The sequence below is a fragment of the Haliotis rufescens genome, unplaced genomic scaffold (assembly GCF_023055435.1).
Source record: "Haliotis rufescens isolate VD_foot unplaced genomic scaffold, xgHalRufe1.0.p SCAF_16, whole genome shotgun sequence".
Classification (NCBI taxonomy): Eukaryota; Metazoa; Mollusca; class Gastropoda; order Lepetellida; family Haliotidae; genus Haliotis; species Haliotis rufescens.
The window spans coordinates 460680-470759 of record NW_025963846.1 but is presented as its reverse complement, the minus strand read 5'-3'; positions in this window follow the sequence as shown (position 1 = coordinate 470759).

The following is a 10080-nucleotide window of genomic DNA, read 5'->3' as shown; positions in this document are numbered from 1 at the left end:
TTTCTAAAGCGTCCGAAAACCCATAACACGGGACTATATCTATTAACACTCTAAAACCATTACGTTCAACACAGACGTAGGTGGACATTCGACTGAAGCACGAGCAACTTATTAATGACTTACCATATGGAAAGTAGTCCGTCATAATCTGACCTCATGTCATCACCATGGAGTAGCCAATCACTGGCCTGGCATTTGATCTCACACATGTTTGATACCAGTTATCTCAAATGGTTTTCCCACCCACAGGTGTCTAAGAAAGTGTTTTATCTACCAGTATACAGAAACGGAGTGTTTCTAAAACAACATGTGCCAATTTGGCGGAATCAACATTTGTATGGTGCTGACAAACTAATGATCAGAATCAGGGCAAATCTGGCAATCAAAGATCAGTAAGTTGATCCTTGAATGTACGTGGGACGGAACATTGCATATCGAAATGCGGCTCTGGATCACTGGGACATCCTGCTCCCTAATCTAAAGTATCCCCAAATATACAAAACAGGGAAATTCAATATTCAGTACTGTGTCAATGTTTCTAGAGAGGAAATAAAAGCAACATTACGACTGCACGATTCCGACTATATCATATTAATGTGTATCGAATAGTGATAATAGCAGGTGACAGAGAAACGATGAGCATATCCTACCTCATCGATGGCACCTGTCACAAACACATGCAAACGCAAGTCAACTGTTCACCTGAAAAATACACGGGAAGATATGGTACAAATGAAAATAAGGGAATTGCATCGGACGTAATGTTTTGTCATTGATATGTCAGATTGGAAATGTCCTCAACATGTATACAATAAAACCTTTTGAAAGCTTTACGGATGCCATGGATGTTGTATGCTCGATTGTACCTCAAACGCTGTGAATGGTAGACCCCAAAGACTGGAACTGCTGGTATATGGCTTGACATGCATGAAACGAATGTTGACTATTGGAAAGTTGAAGCCATCCCTCTGGTCATACAGCCCTTTGGAGAGTGTTTTGCCACTCTAAATCGTTATGCAAAGATCTAAATCTTAAAGAGAGTCACTGATCTCGTTTATTTCTAGTTCAGGCGAGTAGATCAGTGTAAGTAAATTCGCTATTTGACAGTTATTTAAACATTCCAGATCCTTGATACACCTAAAGCTAAAGTTAAACTTCTTGGTGAAATTCCCTTGTTTGGATGTTGTCAATCCGAGCAGAATTTCCGATTAATATGAACAAACAAACAGATAATCAAGGGCACAATTGGTGCCTACAGGGATGCTTACCTCTTGCCTAAACGTCTTATCACCACATTGTACATAGAAGTGTTTAATCAGTAACCTTTAGATGAAGATACACACATAAAATACGTCTCATCCTTCTGGTTTGACTGTTACTGTCTACAAAGAGTTTTCTTACGAAGTACAGAAGCAATGACGGCAATGATTCCCTTGTTTGGTAGTCAAACAGTTTATATTCTGCCATTTCAGTGATGGTGTCCATCATAGAGATACGCAGATGAAAAATATCAGATTAACAAGAATTGTGAGTGTGAAGAACGTTCCAAATGCCACCTTGTTACATTTGGTGATTATCGCATCCTTCATGTCTAACTTCTTGTTTGCTTTGTCTTTCACATCTGATTGGTATGGAGCTACATCGTCATTCTTAACCCGTGGTTCAGTTATCCCAACTTTGCTGTCTGATCCCCAAGCAATTGGCAGCCATCTTGGACCATCCATGCCCCTTTGAAGATGAGTGTGTAGTATCAGCATGAAGATTGTGACAAGGCACGTGAGCGTGCTGATCAACACAAGCAGGGTGACATAGACACTGAAGAAACACAGGTGGTCGGAGTTCGCTGGTAGGTAGGAGTTGATGAGGGTGAGGAACATGGCATATGACAACAGGATGGAGACACACAGGGACATCTTCTCCCCGCTCTCCTCGGGCAGCAGGAAGACGAAGGTGTTGAGAAAGGACAGGAACACGACAGGCAGGATGTTGTTGAGGATGTAGAACATAGTTCGTCTCTGTAGGACCAGGGTCACCTCTATCCATTCATGATTGACATTGTAAGTCTTGAATTTCTGTAATTCCATTGATGCACTGAGAAGGTTAAATTCTCCGTTTTGGTTGTATGTTTCTAGATTTAAATACTTGTTTGCTACCTGAAGATATTCCTTAGTTACAGGGGCATAGAATGTTTGCAAGTGAAAAGTACATGACTGACGATCAAAAGGAAACTGTTGTATATCCACCTTGCATCTTATGTCAAACCTACCTGCGTAGGAATATATAACTGTACCATCCTTATTGACAAGCACAGAATCCGTTTCATCATAAAGATACCTCAGGTCTGTCACAGAGTCAAGATTCATTATGGTAGGTGACCATACATCCACCAAGGGCATAGCCACTGTATTGGGAATGCCGTCTGTCATGTTCCACACCAAAAGCTGGTCCTTCCAGATCATTATAACCCATGCTTTAAAACTGAGCACTTCCTGTTTTTCATCCAGAGATAAAATTGTGGACAATCCAATTGTGATACGCACCATCGTATTAGAACCATCTAACACGGGGCGGATCTTTGGGTCATAGTTCAAGGTGAGATTGTCCAGGAAGTCTTTCTCTTTGTAGGAAACAGAGCCCAGAGTCAGGCGACAGAGAAGGGCAATAAAGCCACATCTGCACAAGTCAAACATTTCCAAAAATATGTCAGTGTAGTTAACGTTGAAGACGAAATAGGACAACTGCAATGAAAACGGCCACACGCAGTGACCCGATATTAGAAATGATTCATGGCACTATACATGTTTTGTCCGTATCCAGGAGAGACGCGCGAAAGCGAGGATCGTGTAGTCATTGTCTGAATTTGTGTAATCCATCAACAACTGAAATAGCTTTGTCAATTGCATGATGCACTCCTACATCATTGCAAATTCCATCATCGATGTTTACACATTGTATTCTATGGACATGAAAAGAGAACCTATCATGTTTCATCCTAGACATTGAATGGAGCACATTTAGTAACACTTTCAATACTGGTCTTGAGTGTATGTTACACAAGCATAAAACATTCCTAATGCATTAATGACAGATGGCTTTGGAGTTGGGAACTGATGGACAGTTAATCTTTCAAACTACTTTCAGTAATTGTTCCCAGTCGTATGTGTACAAACAATAAATGGTCGGCCGGGTGAAATATTGACCTATTATGATGATATTTGTATGATACATTATCGCCAGTGTCACATTAATGAACTGTAATCATTAGTTATAACACATAGACATTATGCAAAATATTTTCAGTTTCTCCCGTTTATAACAGGCAATATACTTAGCAAGTGAGTGTGTTAGATTTCACGCCGATTTCTTGCTAAATGCCAACCAAAACAGGACAGTGGATTCCAGAAATGGGTTTCACATATAAGTTTTTCCTGCAGATTCCATTTGGCATAAAGCGCAAAAAGCTCTGAAACTTATATGAAAAGATCACTGTAAATCAGTGATGACACAAGACTTTCACCAAAAAAAAATGGTTAGCATGTCCTGCCCTACCGGTAGCACCCACCACTCACACAATCTGCATAAAAAAGTATGTATCACCTGACGCTGCACAGCAGTACTCCTGCCATGCAAGGGCGACCTGTAAGCAAAACAGACATCACACATCCTGAATGCTCATGAAATTATATGCTTCTGTGTTCATTTCAGAAGTTTCTTTACGTTTGACTCTATGTCAGTGTGTGCAGGTCCTGATATTCTGTGTTCTGTCACAATTAATATCACTTGGGGAAAACACCTCACATCTTCTGATTGGAACAAGATGACTGTTGCCTATCAATAAAAGCGACAAAACCCGTTCCATTCTTAAGAAATCACTGCCAAAAGCAGAGTCGATTGTTCGATTCCGCCTATATCATGAGCATGCGTTTATGAATCACCACCAAATAGTGATGATACCATATGTGTGCGATGATGATGATGATGATCAAGTCAAACATTTCCAAAACTATATCAGTGTGGCATATGTTGGTGAAACAGGAGTGAAAACGGCCACACGCAGTTACTGAATATTAGCAATGATTCATGACATTATGTAGGTATTTTTCGTATCCAGGAGAGGCGTGCCAAAGCGAGGATCGTTTAGTCATTATCTGTATGGTTGTACTCCACCAACAACTGAATAGCTCTGTCAATTCGATGTGGGCTGCTATATTACTGCTAATTGTCATTAACAATATCGATGTTTGGACATTGTTTGTGTGAGGCATGAATAAGAAGAACCTTCCATGTTAGTCTTAAACAGTGTATTTGATGAAGCGATGAATATTGACTTGAGTGTAAGTTGTACCATCATTGTCGTTTCCTGAAGAATTAATGAAGGTTTGCATTGACGTTGGGTACCAATGGGAATCTAAATCTTACAGAACTGCTTCCAGTTCTATCGGACAAAATATATGACAAAATATATGACATTCTGACTCTCATATATCCAGTGAGCCTATAACGGACCATCAGTCTGGTGACTGTAATTCGGCTACAGCCCTTGCAACGTGGCCATGCGTTGCTTCTTGATGTATCATACCAATTGCTTGTTCTTTCAGTACCATTAGTCTTAGCATGTTAATTGGCACTGTCCAACGGTTTGGGTGTGAATGAGTGAGTGAGTATGGTTTTACACCACTTTTAGCAATATTCCAGCAATATCACGGCGGAGGACTCCGGGAATGGGCTTCACACATTATACCCATGTCGGGAATCGAACCCGGGTCTTCGGCGTGACGAGCGAACGCTTTAACCACTAGGCTTCCCGGCCGTCCCCCGTGTAAATGAACAGTACATCACTCCACTGATCTGGGTAATGGAACATGTGTGGTTGTGTTTGGGCGATTGATTCTCAACAATTTTGTAATTATAAGCATAATATTGAACGATTTGGACCAGAACAAGAAAAACAGTTACTGTTGATAAAATAATACATTTTCAATTATTAAATTCTATAGCCGTCTCTCATTTTTGTCCATTGTGTTTAGTCGGTACAAATATATTCATACAAGTAATAGGTTCACATTTAACAAGTGCTACATCAAACTTTAACATTTGTAGAAATTAGACAGCAATTATTTAATAGCGTGAATGACAAATTTGTCATAATAAATTTCTTAAATATGATGATCTAACGTACAGGCTCTATTAGAAACCCCTAAGGAAAAATTGACAGAGTTGTCTCCCCGGACAACTCTCCACTTCCGGCGCGTATTGTGTAAACGAAACATGACAGATGGTGAATACGTGACATTTATTTATGAATAACAACCACTTTATCCTTTACGTCAAATTTTCAGAGTAGTTCATTAGATGAGCCGTATTGAGTTAACATATATACATGCTCATATGTTTACAAAAGGTTGGATTAATGTACAAAAATGACAATAGTATGACCGTCCTGAATACGATGTTTGCTGGGAACAAACCAAAATGCTCCATACCAACATGGATCACTTGAAAAAAAAAACAATACCGTTTTGCAGAAATGTTTACCACGATCAGCTTTTCATTTCGTTGTAACCGGAACTGGACGTAGCGAGTAAGCGAAAGTTAATGGTACTGTTGACATTTACGATGTTTTAGTGTATGGACACATCCTGGAGCAAAATAATGTAACAATTACTACAGGATCCTTATATGAAATGCATTCCACATTCAACAAGGTAACTGACCCGTGAAGATCCGGGGTAGAATAGGTCTTCAGCAACCCATGCTTGCCGTAAAAGGCGACTATGCTTGTCGTAAGAGGCGACTAACGGGGTCGGGTGGTCAGGCTTGCTGACTTGGTTGATGCACGGTCATCAGTCCCAATTGCGTGGGTTGATGCACATGATATTAATCACTGGATTCTATGGTCCAGACTCGATTATTTACAGACCGCCGTCATATCACTGGAATATTGCTGAGTGCGGCGTTAAACAACAAACCAACCAACCAACCAACCAATCAGGTAACTCGGGTAGAATATTATAAATTGTATGTCGTAATCTCTGTACGTTTAAAAATGCCAGGATATTTTTTATGATGTGTATTTTTCTATCAGTAATAGGTTTGCGAAACATTGCACACACTATGCACCAAGTAAAATAACATCTAACAAGGACCGTCACTCCGTAATTTGGGAATAGAAAATGTAGATAAGTTATTGATATCCCCGTGGGTACTAATTGTGTTTCTCTCCTAGCTGATCTGTCTCTCTTTGTATCTGATACATACAGTGGAAATGACAGACAAACATCATGCTGAGCTTGCCACGAAATTCAAGGATGAGGAGTGAGTGAGTGAGTGAGTGAGTGAGTGAGTGAGTGAGTATGGTTTTACGCCGCTTTTAGCAATATTCCAGCAATATCACGGCGGGGGACACCAGAAATGGGCTTCACACATTGTACCCATGTCGGGAATCGAACCCGGGTCTTCGGCGTGACGAGCCAACGCTTTAACCACTAGGCTACCTGACCGCCCTCAAGGATGAGGAAAACAACAACACGATATTTGATACCCCAGAGAGAATCCTATTAATGAGGGTGATGAGAGGTAATCAGTCTAAAAGTATACAAATGAAATATGCATCAGACGTGTAGCTGCTCCATACGAGAACGAGCACTATAAAACGGGTCAGACGAGTACAAGCAACACACTCGTTTATGCACGTCGCAATATGAGTGAAATGCTGTAAAACGCAACGTTAAACCAGATTTCGCCTCACCCACTTATATAGGTGAAAACAATTAAATATGTTTCTCTTGACGCCGTGATATAACTAGAATACTGTTAAAAGCGGCGTTAATCCCATGTCACTCCTACTCACACTCCAAGTAATGCCTATCAAACAATCCATATGATACAAGTCAATATAGGGAATAAGATCAGACATAATTTTCATCATTGATTTGGAAAGGGCCTCCAAATGTCTACCATAAAACGTTTTAAAAGCTTTACTAAGGCCTTGAATGCTGTGACCCTGGCCAAACAACGTTTGAGCAAGAGTCGTATGCGGCCCTTTGAAATCGAAGAGAGAGCATGCTTGGTTGTACCTCAAAACGTGTGAGAGGTAGACACCAAAGACTGGAGCTGCCGGAATATTGTTCGACACAAAATTGGAAAGTTAAAGTCATCCCTCTTGTCATTCAGTCTTGTGGATATTCTGTCGTCAGATTGTGTCAACTTGCCTCTGTCCCCCTTCGTGTGGGGGAAGAGAGGTGATCAGTCTAAAAGTATACAAATGAAATATGCATCAGACGTGTAGCTGCTCCATACGAGAACGAGCACTATAAAACGGGTCAGACGAGTACAAGCAACACACTCGTTTATGCACGTCGCAATATGAGTGAAATGCTGTAAAACGCAACGTTAAACCCGATTTCGCTTAAACCCACTTATATGGGTGAAAACAATTAAATATGTTTCTCTTGATAAAACTGTATGGACACATCTTGGAGCAAAAGTAGCACAAATTTAACGATTAATACAGGTTCCTTATATGAAACGCATTCCACATTCGATCAGGTAACTCATGTAGAATTTTACAAATTGTATGTCTTAATCTCTGTGTGTTTAAAAATGCCAGGATATCTTTTTATAATATGTATTTTTCTATCAGTAATAAGTGTGTGAAACATTGCAAATACTATGCACCAAGTAAAATAACATGGACCAAGGGCCGTAACTCTGTAAAAGATAATTGACGGGATCAATTTTCGAACTCAGTCTTGTCAAGTACCTCTTATATAAACATGCAAACTTTCATTCATGTATTTTCAGTGGTTGCTGATAAAACTTTGTGGCGGGGGATAATCTCTGTACTTCGACTGGCGTAAGCTTATGTTAAAACACCTGCCGTGATATTGCTGGGATATTGCTAAAAGCGGCGTACTCACTCACAATGTTATAGCATGAAAGCTACGATCACCTTAGCCTTAAGATTGCTTTGTGGAACTGGCCCCTGATCGTTAAGGATTTTGTTTCGAAGAAATGGGTTCAGAAATATAATTTTATTACAGTTTTTAAAGGATGTGGTCAATTTGTTAAAACTATTTGCGAGTTGCTGGACTCTTTCTCCTTGTCAGCTGCAAGACCCATGTGACAGAAACAGAAGCCTATGCTCAAAGCAGTTTTATTTGTACATGCTTAACTAGCAATAAAATCAGTTTTGGTTTGTAAATACATGATTCCTTCGTTTTTCATTAGCTCATTAGCAATGTCATTGCTCAAAATGCATTAAAAACAAATACGATGACCAAGGGTAGATGGATACGCATATGTTCTGGATTCACGTTATGCGGTCCATAGAAACAGAAATGTGATTTTGTCATAAAATATGACCTTAAAGGAATATTCTGATTGGTTTCAATTACAGACAGTGAGATACCAGTTTTTGTCACAGCACAGGGCCAGATCAAATAAGTATATGTTACCATAGTTTGCGTAAATTGAGCAAAGTTCGTTTGCCGCTTCTGTTTTTGATTCCTGGTAAAGAACCCTACGTGCGGTTTGGGCGTCATATTTTGCAATTGAAGTACCTGTCACCACATTAGAGAGCTTTGTCAATAACGCAAAACACTTCCAAAGAACTTCTTTAATTACTGTAAAGGCCATGTTTCATACAATTTCTCATTGTTATCCATTAATACTACAGAAATTCAAACCCATCAGTTGCAAAGCGAGACGTGTCAATGTATATCCTATCTATCAGTATATTATTGTGTTCTGCTGAAATTGCTTTTCGGTTGTATGCATTACTTGCATTTTGTCAAATATCTGCAACCGCCATTAGCTAGTGTAGGCATTACAGTATGAAGGCAAACATCATATATTTACAGACATATGAACATAAACACCATCTGGAAGTGCGTTGACAACAGGGAATTAACATTGCAATTTCTCAATGTGTGCATATGTCTTCAAATATTGTCATGTGTTAGATACCATATGATTGAAATTCCATGCGTTTCCTCAAAACAGGCTCTAACGAGAAGTCAGGTAGTATTCTCTGTTGTGGTGGCTGTCATTGGGGAGCTTGTCGATGCCTATCCTATAATTTTGTTGTATCGTTGGAGAATCATGAGTCTCGGTAACTGTGACCATGTCTCTGTCGACTGCGTTATCAACATTGTCACCATTGTTCAGTTCATTGACGATTTTGATCATATCATAAACGTGTTTTTTTAATCACTATGAAAAAATGATGATACAAGGTGTTCGCGAAAAGGAAAGCGTGTCCTTCTCCACCTGTGACCCCTGTCAAAAACACATGCTGAGGCAAGTCAATAGTTTACCTGAAACAAACACGGATTTATATGATACAACGTAAACACAGTTTATAGGATAAGAACTTCTTTAATTACTGTAAAGCCGATGTTTCGGTATAGATCATTTTACGGTATACGGATGTATACAGAAACGCCGCTTTTACAGTAATTGAAGAATTTGTTTTTCCATAAAATGTGTCTACTTTGACATATGTCAACTTCTAAGCAATGCTGGAGGCATTAGAGGCCCAGGCCCAGTGCCGCAATTCGATGTGCAGAGTTGCTCCCCTTGGGTACACGTATGATGGGTTATAGCGAAAACGGCACCTCAGCAAAACGTCACCGGGCGAAAACGGCACCGATTGGCGAAAACGGCACCTCGACTCGAGCGAAAACGGCACCTTATTTTTTTTTTTACCTTGGTCAAATGAATGATATTAAACTTACATTGTAACTTGCAAAGGCCAATAATTGTGAGATGTTAAAACAAGTTTACATTAGAAATTAGCCTCTGCTCCAACTATAATCCAACTTAGCTTATACGCAACTCAACTTATGGTGAAAGATAATAGCTTTGACGAAAGATAATAGAAATTAAACTCACATCGTCTCTTACAAACACAAATAATTGTGAAATAAAACAAATAAGAAATGAGCCCCCTACTCCAATTTACTCACCGACTTTTATTCACTATACGCTTTGAAGTTTTAAGTACCTTTACTCAATTTAAGCTGAAACTGTATTTAAGAGGCCTAACATGGTGCTGTCAGATCACAATTATTCACAATG